Source organism: Anguilla rostrata, chromosome 6 (genome assembly GCF_018555375.3).
Source record: "Anguilla rostrata isolate EN2019 chromosome 6, ASM1855537v3, whole genome shotgun sequence".
NCBI lineage: Eukaryota > Metazoa > Chordata > Actinopteri > Anguilliformes > Anguillidae > Anguilla > Anguilla rostrata.
The window spans coordinates 29,221,199-29,241,204 of NC_057938.1; the positions used below are offsets into that span (position 1 = coordinate 29,221,199).

The following is a 20,006-nucleotide window of genomic DNA, read 5'->3' on the forward strand; positions in this document are numbered from 1 at the left end:
AGTGCCTTCAATACCATCCAGCCCCTTTTGCTTCAAGACAAACTGGCTAGGATACGAGTGGACACTTGGTGTCATGGATTACCAACTTCCTCACAGACCGGTCACAGTATGTCAGGTTGAAGGACATCACATCTGACACTGTGGTCAGCAGCACAGGAGCACCCCAAGGGACTGTGCTGGCTCCTCTACTCTTCACCCTATACACTTCGGACTTCAGCTATAACTCTGAGTTGTGTCACATTCAGAAGTTTGCTGATGACACGGCCATCATGGGGTGTATTAGGGGGGAACGGGAGGAGGAGTATAGGAGTCTGGTGAGGGACTTTGTCATCTGGTGCCACACTAATCACCTGCAGCTCAACACCTCAAAAACAAAAGAACTGGTCATAGACTTTGGAAAGTCCAGACCACGCCCCATCCAGTCCAAATTGAGGGGGTTGAAGTTGAGGCTGTGGGCAGCTACAGGTACCTAGGGCTGGTGCTGGATGACAAGTTGGACTGGTCCAACAACACTGACAATCTCTATAAGAAGGGCCAAAGCAGACTGTACTTCCTGAGGAGGCTGCGATCGTTTAACATCTGCAGGAAACTCCTGTGGATGTTTTACCAGTCGGTAATAGCCAGCGTCCTGTTCTATGCTGTAGTGTGCTGGGGGGGCAGCACATCAAAGAGGGACTCCTCCAGGCTGGACAAGCTGATCAGGCGGGCCGGCTCTGTGGTCGGCGTGAAGCTGGACTCCTGGTGACAGTGGCGGAAAAGAGGACTCTAGAAAAACTGCTGGCAATTCTGGACAATACCAGCCATCCCCTGCACACTGTCATCAGCAACCAGAGAAGTATGTTCAGCGACAGGCTGCTGCTCCCGAGGATCAACACGAACAGACTGAAAAATTCCTTTGTTCCCCGTGCCATCAGACTGCACAACTCCAAAGTTGGAAGGGAGAGGAGGGGGTGGGGGAGGATAGGTTAGGTCTGAGGTCTGAGGAAGTAGAGTTAGGCCTGATCACCTGAACATCATCATCATCACACTGAACAGTCTCATTATTTATTGTTTACTACCTATTTAATTAAACTGGAACAACCGCTGCTATTTTATATAACCGCTGCTACTTTATTCTTTATTTATTTTCTTTATTTATTTTATGTATATTGTTACTATCTCTATGTTTGATATTTGATGTGTGATGTTTAATTTGTTAACTTTTTAACTTATGGTGCTGTACTCACTGGAAACCTGAATTTCCCTAAGGGAACTTCCCTACGGGATCAATAAAGTTTCTATCTATCTATCTATCTATCTATCTATTATTATTTTGGTTCCCAAGAATGTGTCAAGATGATCAATCAAATGCAGCAGTTTTGTTCTGAAAGTAACCAAACTGTAGGATGGTGGTCTGTAGAGGATGGCAACGTTTGCTTCCAGTGACTTTATGTTGAATGTTAAACGTTCAATGTTTAGACATGGCAAGTGTGTGATGTTGCGGTCTGCATCATTTAAACTCCAACACCACCATGCTGCTGTTTCTTCAGTTCCATGAAGATATGTTCAGTGTCATCATATGCAAGACACCTTGGTTTGCTGTGAAATGAAAAGTTGTTGAGATGAGTGTCTTGGGTAGAATGTTCTTGTTTTAGCCATGTTTCTGTCACACAAATGACGTCAGCTGCAAAATACCTGTGATCATATCGAATGTCTTTGATATGAGCAGAAAGTCCTTGAACATTGTGTAGAAAAATTCTGTATGTTGTATTGAAGGATTGAAGTGGTCGCTCAATGAATGCAGGCATGTTTTGTATTCAAGTGTGAATTGTGTCAGTAGCATATATAGCAGTAGCTTTAAAATCTTCGATGATGAGTCCTTCAAGAGATGTTACACGACTCAGTGCTACATATGCTTGTCCAGAGCTAAACATTTTCTTGAGAGAGACAACAGCTTTCTCCACTGTTAAGCCTTGTACTTTGTGAACAGTGCAAGCCCAAGCTAACTTTAGAGCAAACTGACGTCTCACACCACCACTGTTTGTTATTCTGTCCTCTTCAGGCTCAATTGGTGTGGCTTTTTCCAGTCCAGGTTTGGAAGATGGTTTTTTATTTCGAGCCATTTTTTCGACTTTTTCATTATCAAAGGTGACATATATCCTTGATGAGAAAGTATCATTATCCTTGTAACATATGTCAGAAACTGTTCCAAAGACTCCATTTGCAAGTCCATCTGAAACATCAATGTTTTTCAGTAACATGACACGTGCATGTATGCCAAGATGCAGTGTATTTACCAAACAAGTATTGTAAACTTTGAGATGGTGTATCATTTTTCTTTTCAAGCGACCAGTTTTAGCATCCCTGTCAAAATCTTGAGCTTCAATGGAAGTGGTATGAGGGCACATTTTGTGCAACATCTGAAAAGTGTCAACTTGTTGGTTTGTTGCATAAATGTGAAGATCTTCACTGAATTCTCCTTCTCCTGTCTCACAACTTTTCAGCATGTTGATATCTTGTTGTTGCAGTGGTTGCTTTTTCTTGTGTGTTCTTAAGCGATTTAGCAACTGTGCAAAGTGTGTGTCTTTCTGTCTGAGTATTTCTGTGAGTTCTGTTACAGCAAAATGATTTTGCCATAAGTTAACACCACTTGGTTGTGTATACAAGGGTTTTCCTTTGACTGGTGGCAATTGATATAGGTCTCCTACTGCAATGATAGACACTTTACCAAAAGAGGAATAGTCACCTGTTTGTTTGATCTGTCTTAACCGTCCGTGGATATATGTAAGAAGTTTATGATCAACCATTGAAATTTCATCAATAATCAGTATTTGGAGCTTGTTGAGTTTGGCTCTCAAAGTATTAATTTTTTCTTCTGCAAGTGGTTGATATGGTAATGAGACATCTATTCCAATTGAAAAACAATTGTGTATTGTAGCAGCATCAATGTTGTAAGCAGCAACACCAGTTGGAGCAGTGAGTAACACATGCGTGTCATCAGGGTTTTCTGATAGCTGTGACAAGATACGAGATGCTTCGTAATTGATTGCTTTTATCAGGTGGGACTTGCCTGTGCCAGCTCCTCCAGTGATAAATACATAAAATGGATCTGGGTTTTTGTTGTTGAGTTTTTGTAAACACCACTGCCGAATCTTGTAAAATAATTGCAGCTGTTTTTCATTTAGTGACCGTAGGAGACACATTGCAGTGTCCTTTTGCAACCCACAGAACCTAGGTTCGATAGTGAAAGTGTTGCTTTTATCTGGCTGCAGATCGGGAAGGATTTCATCAGTTTCCTCAGAGTTTGTTACATGACTGGTCATTGCTTCCAGACAATGTAGACGTTGTAATTCTGATTCTGGGCAAATTAGCGCCCATGCATCTTCTGGTGGTCCATCTCTGTTTAGATGGTCTTGAGCCTTGTCAATTCCGTCAGCTTCTTTTTCAAAGAGTTTTTGATTTGTGTCAACCAGGAATTTCACAGCCTTAAGTTCACTGTTGATGATTTTGACAAAGCCTATGTGATAGAAGTCTTCAAATGTGTTGAAGTTTGGTGGTTTCAATGAGGAAGGAATAATTGTAGAATACTGTGGTAATATTTTTCAGGATTTTTTGTGCGTGAGAAGTGGGCATAACGCACAACAGCAGCATCTGTGCGTGTCCTCTTCATTACAAATCCTAAGTCGTTATCCAGTTTTATGCTGTTAGGTGATGACTTGTCTGATTTTGACATAATTCTGTACTGTGATGCAAAGGTTGCCAAACACATTTCAGGAAATGCTTCTGTTTTTGGTCTTCCTTTGTATTTGTCTGTGATGCTGTTCATCCATATGCTGTCATTTTCAGTGTTAATACATTCAAGTCTTTTCTGAAGAAGATGAAGCGGAAGACTCGTTTTGATAGGATGTTGACCAGTTGGAATGAACTGAACCTTTCTTGATCCCTCTTTGAGTCTCATATTGGTTAGTCGGTAGCCTATATGCTCTCTTGTGCAGATTATGCGGTTATAAAGATAAACACTGCCAAGTTTCCGCAAGGCTAGTTTAGCATCAGTGTTATTTGAGGCCTCTTTTTGGGCTTGTTGTAGTAATAATCCTATTTCTCTCTCTTGCTTAGATATATAAGATATTATATACACAATGCAAGAGTAGGCATCAACAACATACTGAATATCCATATTTGCATTCCAGCATCGGAGAAGTTGTGTGTTATACTGATTTACCCAAACATCAGATGGGTTTCTCTGTAAAACAACATTGGTTTTTTTTGACATGTGTATGTATGCAGCTTCAAACAGCTCCTGGGATATACCAATAGATGCAAAGAGAGAATCTGCAGAGTCAAAAGATATGTCAGCATTCATGACAACTTGCCGTACTCTCTCCATAATCTGTCCTGCAAGTTCCATTGAAAGCCTTGGATGATTGGTTTGTTGTTGAGGTTGTTTTTGGTTAGGCTCACTATTGTGGTGCATTTCTTCTTCAGAAATTTTATTCCTTGTGATGAAAGTGTTTTTTGATGGTGGCCGCGGGAAGTTAAAGCGACAGACAGTTTTGTTTTTTCTGCAGCTCTTTGAATGCCTTTTGCTGTGCTGTTGCACAGTAGAGACAATGTCGTGCATTTCCTTATCATCAAGAGGTGGCATTTCACATGTCACATATTGATCAATAAATGCTACAACATCTGCATCATCAGCTTTATCAACTTGAGGTGCATTTTCAACCCAGAATAGACAATGAGTATGCGGTGAACCTCGTTGTTGAAATTCCACTCTGTAGAAGTAGTCAACAATTTTTCCAATTGGTTGAGCTGGTGACTTTAAGGAAACAATGAAAGCGATAATCAAACATTCTGGCAGCTGTTACGGGATTCTTTCTTAAGAGATCACTCTCTCACATCTCTCTGACCAGTCCAGATCATCAGCATTTATATGTTTGCCTTCTAGCCGGAGGAAAATTTGCAATGTCTCTTTCCATCGCATGTCAGCTGAAGAAAATGAACAAAACCATGTTGGGATTCCAAGCTGTCTGACCATTGCAAAAAGGTCTTTCTGAACACTTTGCCAGAAAGCAGGTGTGCCTCTGATCGGTTTCATGAATTTGTTTCCCTCGTCAAAATGGAGAATTCTTTGAAGCGAATCTTTGTTCATTAGCATGTCTGATGTAATTTTTATGCCAGAGTCATATCCTTTTCTTAGTGCAATAGATACATTTGAGACCACTTGGTTAATCTCAGATAAATATTGTGCATAAAAAATGTAGTGCAGGTTCGTTGCAAATCTTCCATCCGCATTGAGTATCCGGTTATTGAAATATCTACATATGGTTAACTTTTCTTTCCTGGTATCATTAAAAGTACCGGTTCCTTTGGGGAAAAGAACAGGGAAGCATTTTGCTTCATTGTCTTCATTGGTTAATAATCTGACTGGGTTGTTGTCTTGTGCTGGGGCCAGAGACAAAATTCCATCAAAGTGCTGATCCATCACCTCTTGGACAATATCAACAGGTTGTAAACATGTATCATTGAACATTCCATGTTGCTGTGTATCATGTATTGATTCATCAATGTGTTCATCATCTGGTGTTGTTTCAGTGGATGCTTCATCATTAGCGTTTTCTGGATTAATCTCAACACAGGTTTCATTGTCAAAAGACATAGGTTCACATGTGTGCTGATGTATGTCATCATTTTCATTGGGTTGTTGAATTTTGTTCAGTGGATTAATCCATTCGTTGTTGAAAGTAATATCTTTATACCATGGGTTATGTTGTTTCAAATATGAGAAAGCTTTATGAATAGCAGCACTGTTTACATATTGATATTCATAGTGGCCTTTGTATGTTAACTTTCTCTTTAATTTCACACGGATCATCAAATCATCATGCTCTGGTCTTGGAAGTACACTTGCAATCTGAGGGACATTAGATGGTACACACGTGACAGGTCCATGAACACCATTTTGGCCCCCTTTTTGGTAAAGCAAGCATCTTCATAAAAGGAATGTTTATTGCAATCAAATATTGTTCCAACGAATTTAAGTTCTTCAGCTGTGGTGGAATGGGATCCAAAACCAAATTATTTGCAACACTTTCTGAAGGCATTCTGCCATGAAGAAGTTTTCTGTGACATGTGTAACAAATCCACAGTGTACTACTAGGATCTGTACAGTGTTTTACAGAGGTGCTTTCGCATTTGTGAAGGTACGTTTCAGTAATGCATTTACTGGCTAATGAAGCTATAGCATTCCCTCTTTTTCCATATGTGTCTTTTTTACAGTGTATGACTTGATGTTTAAACAGCTGTCGATGGCATACGGAGCATACATATTGGGGACCAGTGCTAACCTTGTCTTTGAATTCCTGAACAATGTAGTCCATTTGTTGTCTTTGTTTCTTTGATTCAATCCTTCTGGTAATATTGTACTGTTTCAGATTTTCCTTGTGTTGTTGATCAGTCGCATATTTGTCTATGCTGTATTGTTTCATAGTTGCACGATGTTGTTCATCAGTGGCATATTTGTCTATGCTGTATTGTTTTGTAAATGGTAAATGGACTGCATTTATATAGCGCTTTTATCCAAAGCGCTTTACAATTGATGCCTCTCATTCGCCAGAGCAGTTAGGGGTTAGGGGTTAGGTGTCTTGCTCAAGGACACTTCGACACGCCCAGAGCGGGGTTTGAACCGGCAACCCTCCGACTGCCAGACAATCGGTCTTACCTCCTGAGCTATGTCGCCCCATGCACTTGCACGGTGTTGTTGATCAGTGGCATATTTGTCTATGCTGTATTGTTTTGTACTTGCACAGTGTTGTTGATCAGTGGAATATTTGTCTATGCTGTATTGTTTTGTACTTGCGCGGTGTTGGTCATGAGTGGCATATTTGTCTATGCTGTATTGTTTTGTACTTGCACGGTGTTGTTCATCAGTGGCATATTTTTCTATGCTGCACTTTTTCTTATTTGCATGGTATTGTTCATTAGTGGCATATTTGTGTGCGCTGTATTGTTTCACATTTGTCCAGTGCTGGGCATCAGTGCTGTATTTGTTTATGCTGCCTTCTTTGACGGTTTTCTTGTAGCTTTCATCTTCATTGTATCTTTTAATTACTCTTTTATTTTTTGCATATCAGAATTGTTTGTTTATTTCATATTGCTTGTTTTTTCTGTCAAGCTCACGTCGACTTGAAGAACTCCTTATCTGATGTGACTGTGGCCATTCATTGGATTTGTTGCAGAGTTTAGTGCATTGGTCAGAATTGTGTTGCTTCACGCATGTAACTACTTCGTAATGAGATGCGTTGCAGTGTTTTAGGTATATAGCTGTGTGAATTTTCTTTCCATTTGCTGTGGAATACTTGAACCACTTGTTGCGACTGTATGTGAAAACATCAACTCCAAAGAGATCTGCAGCTGCTTGTATTTCCACCTCAGTTGCCCAAGTTTGAAGATATTTAATGCGTGATGCTTTCAAATAGTTTTCAACAGAAAAATATCCATCTCTGAGAATAGGAGCATACTGTGATGCATTTGTTTCCATATGTTTAACCACAGCTAGTCAGATTTTTCTGTGATGATCTTCACTTCCACTAATAGAAAATGACAAAGCTCTGAAAAAGCAGTTACCATCACCTACAATAGCCTTTGTCTCACAAGGATCATTCATTGGGACATTCATTGGAACTGGTTCTTGTGTATCAACATATTCAGGAGTGTTGTGCATGATGTAAATTTTTGAACAAAGTGTTTTTTTTTGCTGCACAGTGAAAGGAGAGAATGTGAGACATGGACTTTCCATGTCATTGACAAAAACAACTTCATCTGCACTTGGATTAGGCATTGTTGGATTGCTATTAGATTTCATGTCGTAATGTAATTGACATTGTTTTGATCTGCTCAAATGTACCATCAGCCTTTTGAGTGCTGCCTTTTGACAGCCATTGCATACATCTAGGGAAGTTGTTGTTACGGTATCACTGGTATTATTGCTTACATATTGTGTCATCTGTTCTGGGACAATCTCTTTCTGTCTTTTTATTTACATTACATGGTGAAACATTTTTTCCTGTGACATCTACAGAATTACCCTGCAAATGTCTTTTCCTTGTAACTTTCATGTGTATTGCACTGGCTTCAATTGGAGTGGATTCTTTCTCTTTGTGACATGGTAGAGGTTGTTGGTCAACATGGTTTAGGCCTACATTGACCTCACTTTGCTTATGTTTTTGCAGTTTTTGACGTTTGGCAGCTTGCCATAGAGGTTTTTGGTCTGCGTGTTTCACAATGACTTCTTGATATGAAGATTGCATGTTGTAATGTAATTGACATTGTTTTGACCTGCGCAAATGTACCAGCAGCCTTTGAAATGACTTTTGACAACTGTTGACTTTTGACAGCCCTTCCTGGACTTGGGGTGGAGCAGGCCGAGGGCCCTGCCGTCTGGGCTGGGCAGGGGACAGGAACACAGACCACAGCTGTAGGGAACCCGGCTGGGCAGCCGGACGGGACCGGCGGGACCCCCGCGGGCCGGACCCTGGAAAGATCGCCAGTCGAGACCCTTCAAATGACGCAGGGCCGGGAACCGCTGGCTGGGCAGCTGGAGGTCTGGCCGACCGGGAGGCAGCCCGACCACGGCGCCTCCGTGACCACCCGCCCCGGGCGCTGGGAAGCTCAAGGGCGAGGGACTCCCAGTCGCTGGGTGGCGAGTCCTCCGGGTCACTCCACCACCCCGGTGGCATGATAAACAAAAAACAAACAACAAACAACCAAAAAAAAACAAAAAAAAAAAAACAACCTCTGCTGGGTCCTGCACTGTCTGGTTCCTTCTGTCAGAATACGGGTAGGGGGGACCCAAATGCAGAGGGAAAAGAAAACACAAATCCAAAATGGGAGGGGAACAAAGACTTTACTCTAGACAGGCAAACAAGCAGGGAACAGACAAGGCCCCAAAGGAAAAGGGAGACTGACAAGATCCTTTGAGGCACATGCACGATTATCTTTATGAGCGCTACAGAGAAGAAATAGGGCCATTTACCTCTAGCAATTAATAGTTGTGTATGTTGCAAGTTCTGAGCGAAGCAAGCCCTAACGGTCATACTCTGTATCGAGCAATCAGGAAAGTGTACCTTTCATTCAGAAGTGTGTTCATCAGATTTCTTGACCATGCAAGAGTGAACACTATTAAGAAAGGTTTCTATGCAGATGTCATTTGCAAAAAGTATTCACATTGGTGCTGTTTAGACTACATAGTCAATAATTAATAAATATTTTCATAGTGTCTCCAAATGTATTGTGAGGTTAACCACTAACCTCAATTCTACTTGAAATTATACTTGAAAATGTAGAATTTCAATAAAAAGGTTTGCAATATATTTTTTATCTTTAACTTTGACCCGCTGCTCCTTTTGTAGCTGCTGTCGCATGTGCTGTCACAAATATAATTTGATGTTTCAGTGTGGTGACATTATCAGAAAGCAGATGAATGAACGCCTTCTGTTGGCATAGACCTATTTAATTTATCAGCAATTATTTGCCGGGCTTCCTGTCTCATTTTGGCCAATCTGGCTGTGTTTGATTTGCTAGTTAGGATTGCTTTTTCTGGATGAGTGTCAGAATACGGGTAGGGGAGACCCAAACGCAGAGGGAAAAGAAAACACAAATCCAAAATGGGAGGGGAACAAAGACTTTACTCTAGACAGGCAAACAAGCAGGGAACAGACAAGGCCCCAAAGGGAAAAAACACGAACTCAAAAAATCTAATAACAGAAAACAAGAGGAACTCAAACACGGGCAGGGCAGAACACGGTCAGGGCAGAACGCAGGCAGGCAGAACACAAGGGCAAATCAACAAGTCAAGGAACAAAACACTAGTCAGGAACAAAACCACAAGTCAGGAACAAAACCACAAGTCAGGAACAAAACCACAAGTCAGGAACAAAACCACAAGTCAGGAACAAAACCACAAGTCAGGAACAAAACACAAGTCAGGAACAAAACCACAAGTCAGGAACAAAACACAAGTCAGGAACAAACAAAAGTGGGAACAAACACAAGCAGGTAAAAGAACGCAGGCAGGTATAAATGGTCTGAACATACATCGGTAACAAACACAAGGAACCAGCACCCGAGTCAAGGGAACAGAGAACTAAAATAGACAAGGGGTAACAAGACACAGGTGAACTCAAAAAACAATCAAACCAAAAAAGGAGGGGATAACAAGACACAGGTGGGAACAATGATGGAATAACGAGACAAACAATAATACAATTAACAGGGGGGAACAGGACACAAAACAGAAGTGCTTCCATCTGGCGGCCCAACAGGGAAAACGCAGACAGGAACACCGGAACATGACAATGAGACCTTGATGGTATAAAATAGGTGAAAAGTATTCCATCTCCAGTGTTGGCATAATTTCATGATCTACGACCCCAAAACAAACATAAGTTATGTTAAGAGAGTTCTATGATACATGATCCCACAAAATGTCAGTATCAAGTCCCTTTGAGTCTATATAAGGAGTATGATCCTATTTTTGGTTCCAATTAATCTCTCCTTTAGAGAAGAGTGCAATTATCCAAAATGATTAAACCCTGGGCTAACTAATCAAATGGCTTATGTCTGTGAAATTGAGTAAGCCCAAATTTAATTAATGAGAGATTACGATACTCTTCAAATTATCACAGTGAAACAGGGCTCTGGTCTGGTGTGGTCTGACTTTGTTCATTATTGATTGATTGAAGCAATTTCAACATCATTGGTTATGAAAAATCACCAGGCAGAACTCATTTGGCGAGAGAGAGAGAATATGATGTGGGCAAAAGTTGGCTGAAAAGTTGTGGGTTTTTGGTTACATTTATTTTGCCTTTGTTGATTAGTTTTAGTTTAGTTTTGAGTTTAGTCTCATGGTAAACAATTACAATGTGCAGTTTATCCTGCCTGGAATAGGGTTACCGGGACCCAACCCTGGAGCCAGACCTGGGGGTGGTGTCTGCAGGCAAACGCCTGGTGGCTGAGCAGCCCACGTATCTCAGCCAGGCCCAGCCTGAAAAGACTACGTGGGACATCCGTATGGGTTCAGGGTAGGAGTTGGGTGTATTGCCCATCGAGCAGTGTGCAGGAACAGGGTAGATCCGAGTGTCATCTGCCCAGCGAGGTAACGTGGAACGTTACCTCACTGGTGGGGAAGGAGCCGGAGCTGGTTTGTGAGGCTGAGAGGTACCAACTAGATATAGTTGGGCTCACCTCTACACACAGTGTTGGCTCTGGAACCAAACTCCTAGATGGGGGGTGGTCTCTCTCCTACTCGGGAGTTGTTCAGGGTGCGAAGCGGAGCGGGAGTGGGGATACTCAGAAGTCCCTGGCTGGTGGCTGCTCAGGTGGAGTTTACTGCAATGGACGAGAGGGTCGCCTCAATGCTACTGCATGTGGCAGTATGACTGTTATTTACACTTATGTGCCTAATAGCAGTTCAGAGTATTCAACCTTCTTGGTGAATGTGGGAGGGGTGCTGGAAAAGGCCCCACCTACTGACTTTATTGTCCTACTATGAGACTTCAATGCTCACGTTGTCAATGACTGGGAAACAATGAGGGGCGTGACTGGGAGGAACGGCCTCTCTGATCTGAACAGCCTCTCTGATCTTCAAGCGGTGTTATGTTATTAGACTTCTGTGCTAGTCATGGTTTGTCCATAACAAACACCATGTTTGAACAAAGATGCGTACATGGTACCAGAACACCTTGGGCCAAAGGTCGATGATCCACTTAGTAGTTGTTTCCTCAGACCGGAGCAGAGCTGTCAACCGATTACTAGGGCTGTATCCGAATCCGGCAGGGGGTGTATCTGCAACTGGCAGATACAGCTTTTTAGCTGTATGTGTTAATTTCCTCTACCCAGTCTAAATATAGAAAATTCTGACATTTTACCTTGTATTTCAGTCAATATTCATCCATTTAAGATGTAACATGCTATATGTATCAGCCATAGGTCTTGGCTGTCAAATGAACACAAAATATAATCCAGATTTTCATGGTAACAGTTGCCACCAAGGGAAAATGTGAGGACATCAGATAGTCTATGCAAACTTAGTTCAGTCGGGGAAATAAAATAAAACAGGCAAAAAAGTTCATGTATTACTGTTATGTAATTACTGTTGTAAAGTAGTAATCCATGTTTCCCTAGTGAACTGCAGTAACGTTAACACATCAAGAAACGCGAATGCAGCATCATTGGAATTTACGATTATTCCCTTCAACTGAAGGATATTTTTCTATATCTTTACTGTAAATAGTTTCTATTTCCAATGCAAAACAGAATCTTTCGATTTATAAAACATTTTTTTTCAGTTTCTGATTGTTCAGTGTTCCGCAGTTAAAGGGTGGTGAGGTCCAGACAGTTCATAAAACTTAGTTTAGTTAAAAATTAAAAAAGAGAGAGAGAGAGAGATGAAAAGTACAGTATGATGATGTGGAAATATGTTTCATAATTAATTATATGCCAATATTAAATCAATTTGATATTTTGAAGGCACAACAATTGCATTGGCAATGAATATTAGGTTAGAAAATACAACATTAGCCCGATTTAACATGACTTCCGGTACAAACCACGCCCACTTCCGGTCTTCTATCCGAATACAGATACAGAGACAGATAATTTTGTTGGTTGAACAGATACTGGTACAGAAAATGACGTCTCTGCACACCCCTACTGATTACCATCTGATGGTGAGTTGAATCAGATGGTGGGGGAAGCTGCCAGAGAGACCAGGTAGGCCCAAACGTGGTGTGAGGGTCTGCTGGGAATGCCTGGCAGAATAACCTGTCTTGAATAATTTCAACTTTCACCTCCGAGAGAGCTTTTCCCGTATCCCGGAGGAGGTTGGGGACATGGAGTCTGAATAGACCCTGTTAACAAACCCCTGTTGTGGAAGCAAGTGCCGGAGGTTGAGTTCAAAAGCTGGTCGGTGCATGTCCTGGTGGCAACCCAAGGACCCATTTCTGGACTCCAGTCGTGAGGGAGGCTGTCAAGCTGAAGAAAGAGGCATCCCGGGCCTGGTTGGCACTGGGAACCTCTGATTCCGCAGACAGGCGGCAGGTGAAAAATGATGCGGCTGCGGCAGTGGCAGAAGCAAAAGCCGGGGCATTGCAGGAGTTTGGAGAGGCCTTGGAGAAGGACTTTCGGTCAGCTGTGGATGTTGTTGGTGTGTCTCAGTTGACACAAATTCTCAAAATTGTGTGGAAGTCAGGGACAGTGCCATTGGAGTGGCAGAACGGGATGGTAGTCCCCATTTTTAAGAAGGGGGACCGGAGGATGTGTTCGAATTATCGAGGAATCACACTCCTCAGCCTCCCTGGGAAAGTCTATGCTAAGGTGTTGGAAAGGAGGCTTTAGCCGATTGTCCCTCCTGAATCTGGGGTTTGACTATGTGGATTTCATCCAGGCCAGAATTTGCCTATCTAGTCTACATGTGTTTTGTGGATTTGGAGAAGATATATTATCATGTGCCCCGGGGTATCTTGTGACCGGTGCTGCAGGTGCCATTCGGTCCCTGTATACTCAGAACAATAGTTGTGTTTGCATTCTCGTCATTAAGTCAAGCTTGTTCAAAGTGGGTGTTGGACTCCGCCAAGGAGGGGGGGGGGGGGGTTGTCTCCCCTCCTGTTCTTGGTTTTCATGGACAAGATCTCAAGGCGCAGCCGAGGTATGATGTGTGTCCAGTTTGGGGACATAGAAGTGGTATCTCTATTGTCTGCAGATGATGTTGTTCTCTTAACCTCATCATGCGCGGTCTGCAGCTGAGTGTGATGTGGTTGGGATGAGCATCAGCACCTCTGAGGCTCTGTGGCTATGGTCCTCTCCTGGAAAGGGTGGTTTACACCCTTCAAGTAAGGGGGGAGCAACTGCCCCAGGTAGAGGAGTTCAAGTATCTTGGGGTCTTATTCACAAGTGAGGGAAAAAGCGATTCGGAGATCAACTTCCGTCTAGGTGCAGCGGCCACAGTAATGCGGGCATTGTATCGGACGGTGGTGGTGAAAAAGGAACTGAGCCGAAAGGCAAAGCTCTCAATTTACCAGTCGATCTTGGTCCCTACTCTCAACTATGGTCATGAGCTATGTGTAGTGACTGAAAGTGTGAGATCGCGAATAAAAGTGGCCGAAATGGGGTTTCTCTGTAGGGTGGCAGGGATTACAGGCAGTCAAGGGATCAGCCCCAGCATACCTCCACAAGATATTCAAACCCTACATGCCAGCCAGATCCCTCCGTTCTGCTACCTCAGGACGCCTAGCACCTCCCCCTCTTCGCACCTGCACGTCCAGAATACGTCTCCTGTCTGTTCTGGCCCCACGATGGTGGAATGACCTCCCCGTGGAGGTCAGAACAGCTGAGACACTGACCCATTTCAAACGACGACTGAAGACTCACCTCTTCAGGCTGCACCTCTCCCCATCCCTCCCTACCCCCCTGTTAAAGACTGTAAGCTTAGGGTTGTAACTAGGCAGCTGTTTCGTAGGTGACTTACGTGCATTAACTGTCTTAACTACTGCTTGCATTTTTTCCATAGACTGCGTTGTTGCCGTTCTCATTGTTAGTGTTAATCAGTTTAACCTTCAGGGTCCAAGTTGAACTTATGCGGTTGTTCCCTGCACTTGGACCGGTACTTCTCTCTAGGGGTTTCGTCATGCTTGTTCCTGGTTATGGTTATACACTTGATTGTACGTCGCTCTGGATAAGAGCGTCTGCCAAATGCCTGTAATGTAATGTAATGTAATGTAATTACTCTCCTTGATAAGGTGAGGAGCTCAGCTATCCGGGATGACTTCAAAGTAGAGCTACTGCTCCTCCGCATTGAACGGAGTCAGTTGAGGTGGTTTGGGCATCTGATAAGGATGGCTCCTGGGTGCCCCCCTCTGGAGGTGTTCCAGGCACGGCCACTAGGGAGGAAACCCAGGGGCAGACCTTGGACACACTAGAGGGATTATATCCAAAGGCTGACCTGGGATCGCCTTGGGATCCACTAGGATGAGTTGACGGAAGTTGCTGGGGAGAGGGACATCTGGGCTGCTCTGCTTGCCCCTTTGCCACTGTGACCCTGATCTGGACTAAGTAGTCAGAGAATGAATGGATGGATGAATGTTTTAGTTTTTTTTTACCCAAATCTCATGAGGGTGATGGAAGAAGGTTTTTCGTTTATTATTCTTTTCATTATTTATTTTTTGGGCTGTAATGCTCTCTCTCTCTCTCTTCATATGTAAATAAACCCTGGAATATTCCATAATTCCTACACTTCTCTGTGTCCGACTCCTCACGCCCAACAAAGGGATGCATCGCGCGAGACACATGCATCTTGTGGAAAGAAAATGCGAGTTTTTTACACCGTTTTTTGGAAGTAAAATGCATTGAGTTTAAGGCATAATTTTGAACCTTTTGCTGGGCTATCCTCGTGTGCGAGTGCTGTATTGTGATGTGTAATTGTAATTGTATTGTACAATAGGATTCAAAACTGAAACTTACCTATGAGAAATCTACCTGTTTAATGATTATATACTACACTGACACCAACATGTATACTGGACATTATCTGGTTGAGAAGTAATGACTTTACCACTATCATTTCTTATACATAGATTTATTGATTATGTCTGTTCAAGCAAGTTTCAGTTACAATATACAATACTGTGCTGTCCTTTCTAGGACTAATGTTCTGCTCTGATGGTATTTCAACATACATTCCCTGCAAAGCCACTAGGCTTAGTTGCCTTTTTGTAACAAACATAGCATTTTCATCAACCACAAAGCTTAATTGTGTCTTTTTGTTTCATGAGACTTCATAACAGCCATCAGAAAGCCAGTTTCAATACCATATCTAAAAGATAGTCCATGATACTGAACAAGCAATCGTTGAATTAAACAGGATGACTTAGATCCAGATAGTTTCATGGACATTGTAATGGTCATCTCACAAACCAGGTCTGTATCACCTCAAATGTACAAAGAAGGCTGAGGGGTTACAACAGTTACAGATTTGTATCTGTAAACATGGTGTGCTCCTTTCTCACTGTGCTGAACCCTTTGATTGTGTCCACAAACTCCTCATCATCCATAAACTGGAAGGAGACAAAGAAGAAAAGAGTAAAATTTCTGCCTGAAGCTGTAATAAACAAACTAAGATCAAATCCATACTTTTCCTTCACTTTGATTTATATATAAATTAAGAAATAAATGTAGTTTTGCACATCAATTTAAATAATTGCTGGACCTGGCAAACTATTTGGGAAGAAAAAACTATTAAATTGTAAAGCAAAGAAAAGGGATGTGGATCCATACCAGGATTTGTCACACTCAAGACCTAGTTTTGTATGACTGTAGTGTGTTTTTATCTAGATGGTCTTTTAAAACTGGTGTGAGTGGTCTCCCTACAGAAAAACTGCATGCCCTGACAGCCAGGCAATGGGTCAACAACAATCAATCTTACCAGGCCACTATCATGACCCCGCACAACAGAGCTCCATATCCCATCCTCCATCAGAAACTTCCTGTCCTGTGCGTCAATGAGCTGGCTGACACTGCGGTGCAGGGAATTCTGGGAGTGGGCATGACTCAGCTGGCAAGGCCCATGGAGGGCAAACATGGTATTGCGGTCATCAGAAACACTGCCTGACACAATCTTGTTTTCTGTCACCCCCTAGGGGAGAAAAGTGCAGAAAAAGAGAGTTAAGCCACGTGTTGAAACCAGTTAATCCATAAAATAGTCATATTTTCACCAATTGCCAAATGCACTACTTTAACATGCAGTGTATTTCACACTTATATTGTAGTCCTTGACTGTGTCCAACTCAAAAAATGTGAACAAAAGTGGCACTGGTTTTCCACTTACACTGCATTCCTACTATCTCAAACTCCTCTAAACTTAAGTCAGTATCTGAAAGTGCTTATCTCAGGCTAATTTGAGTCAACCCCTTAAACACCACCCCATACACATACACAGCTCCCCTTCACATGTACCACATTTGAGCACCAAAATCTGAATTTGCTTAAACTGCCACGAGTCTAATTTCGTAATTAAGTTGATTGTGCGTGTGTGTTTCAAGTCTGAATAGCCCATTTCATGTGCATTCAGTGGAAGCAAACTGCAGTTAACCAATTGATCAAATGAGGGTGTTATTGTTTAAGAAGAGACTGACAACCATGGCAACTGAAACCTCTTCTCTATAGGCAACACTTGCCAATTATGTACCAGCTTGCAGGGCTGCAGGCCCAAAAAAGTTGATTTTTGTAGTTTGAAACCATTCTCACAGGCTATACAAACGGAATATATACACCATGCACAAACACGCTGAGAACTGATGGCTCTCTGAATAAAGTCTGTCTCAATAGTCCATCTAAAAACCTGCAATGCTTCTCACTACGTGGTGATATGAGTATCAACACCATAAATTCTACATGACTACAGAGTAACTATAACACAACAATAACACAATAACAACAATAGATAAACTACAGCAATAGATATTCCATGTTTATGACTTTGTGTCAACTAGAGTATCACATTTTATTTAAAAATAAGACTAACGGTAGTTAATCTTGCCTTATTTTATATAAAACCTTATATTTAATAAAACACTGGAATTTTAAGCTAGCTATATGTAGCCATTGTCTTTGCAGTTAGAAAGACAATGGCTACATTAAAAAAAATTAACCCAAAACTCAGACAACAGCGCATATTTTAGCCCACAGTGAAATACTGCACATTCAGGGTGAATTGCGAAGGTTTTTGAAATTGTTCTATGCTCCTTACCTCCGTATGCAATGTGAATCCTTTAAGAGTGACACTGCTTGAGGCATTAGTTGTGTCCGGGACTGTGTCAAACTGAAAAGAGAATCCATGTGTAAATAAATAAAATAAAATAAATGTTCATATGAGTGAGGTTACTGAGGCATAACCATCTTAATCTAGCTGAGATGCTGTCAAAGAGCAAGGGTGCATGCGGGTAAATGATGATAATTTGGAAAATGTGGCATTTAGAATAAACTGGTTACCAAGGTAGAAAATATAACTGTGGAGGAGACTAAGCAGGCAATCCTAACATAATGAGAAAAGTAATCAGAATCAACATTCAAAAGGAATAAATAATACATATTCAAAATAAATTATTTATTTCACCAGAGTTAAAAGTGGAATCAAAGTCAAACCGAATTTTGTTTTCACAGAACTTTCTCTCCAATAGCCCAAAACATTATCTTACATCAATCAGAGTATATACACTACATTTCCAAAAGTATGTGGACACCTGAACATCACATCTATTTGTACTTGTTAAAAAGCCCCCTTGGGCATTCCCCAAGGCTGCATAATTCGTAAAAATAATTAGCCATTCTAGGAATTATGCAGCGTTGGGAAAAATGCGGCATTTTGTTTAAGTTGTGTTGAATTCCGAAAATTCTGAATCGCGAAAAACTGGAGGGACCTCTTATTTACTATATCAATCAACTTTAAGACAAGCAACACGCTCGGAATTATCTCATCGCGAACCATTAAATCCAATGGCACAGACGTTGCTTCATAATTTCAAACTGCTTTCCTAACGGCTATTTTGCATCCTGCGACTTGGGTTACAACAGTGAATATCAGATTCCTAGACGTACTGATAGCGACCACATCGCAAGACAGGACACTTAAATTGTATGCTAGCAAATTTATGTAAAGTTCCATTCATTTATATGGGGAGGTCGATACACGTCCCCTTAGCAACCAAAAGCTATAGCGCTGGACCACCTCTGACTTATTTGCCGGCACAGAAAAGAATTGTGAAAGTACTGAAAAACAAGGACATTTTTCCCTACATAACTAGGTACAGGTTGTTACCAATATTTTGCCTATTTCATATATAGTTGCAAATCAGTTTACGTTTTCCTGTCTGTCGAACGAAGGTGGTCTCACTCTACCTGGCGGTCAAAGTTTCAGTTGGTCTCAGTTGGTCACTATAACCCCCGCCCCCAGCCCCTGACGTAATCGGTTCTTGGTTCTAGACCAGCTAAGAGTTGGTGCTGCTTTGGAACCAGTTTTCCCGGCCGAGAGCTGGTTCTTTTGCTGTCGAAAACGCAAGAACTGGTTCGCAATTAGGCACCGGCTCCGAACCGGCTCTTGAAATGCCTTGGTGGAAAAGGGGCATCAATGATTTTTCGTGATTTCTTGTAAAATACTATTATTATCGAGGACTTCTGGGCATAGCTAAGCCGTAGGTTTGCTGATAGACCTAGCTGACATCGTTTTCTGGAGTAAGACAGAAGCGGATAGAACTGTATCATTGATTTAGTGTCTCTGTCTCTATCTACTGAACACAGACAAGATTTCATCATTACTATGTAAGTATTACTGTCAAAATATTTCAGTTATACACGTTATTTTTGAAATTGAGTGTCTTTAAATTGGTTAGTTGTATTTTATAATGAGGATATTTCACACTGTAATGTAAGCGTTCTTTGGTAGCTTAGTAGTTTTTGTGATGCATGTAACAGTGATGATGTGTGAGTTGGAACATTGGTAATATTTAGCCTACATGATCTCTAGCTTGTAGCACTGTCACTAATTGCACTGTCGCCTCATAGCAAGAAGGTCGTGGGTTCAAAGGTCTCGGCTTGGGGCCTTTCTGTGTGGAGTTTGCATGTTCTCACCATGTCCGTGTGGGTTTCCTCCGTGTACTCTGGTTTCCTCCGACAGTCCAAAGACATGCAGGTAGGTTAACTGGAGACTCTAAATTGCCCATAGGTATGAGTGTGTGAGTGAATGGTGTGCGTGCCCTGCAATAGATTGGCAGCCTGTCCAGGGTGTATTCCTGCTTCTTGCCCAATGCATGCTGGGATAGGCTCCAGCACCCCTCTGTGACCCTGCTCCAGATAAGCGGGTGTAGATAATGGATGTATGGATAGTGTTTCCAAATGTCTTGTGAGGTTAACCACTAACTAAATTACCCACTTGAAAATGTATTTCGATAAAGACGTTTGCAATATACTTTTATATTTAACTT

General features: G+C 41.9%; 1 protein-coding gene and 1 long non-coding RNA gene across 2 annotated transcripts in view; one reads left to right on the forward strand and one right to left on the reverse strand.

Annotated features, from left to right (window-relative positions):
• LOC135257879 (saccharopine dehydrogenase-like oxidoreductase) overlaps positions 1–20,006 on the forward strand; it is a 385,462-nt gene that overhangs the window by 204,118 nt on the left and 161,338 nt on the right. The gene's annotated exons all lie outside the window — the stretch shown is intronic.
• On the reverse strand, positions 15,592–18,091 carry LOC135257890 (uncharacterized). The gene is made up of 3 exons (XR_010330801.1): positions 17,777–18,091; positions 16,454–16,663; positions 15,592–16,085 (listed from the first exon to the last, which is right to left on the reverse strand). It is a non-coding gene; the product is annotated as an uncharacterized LOC135257890 (long non-coding RNA).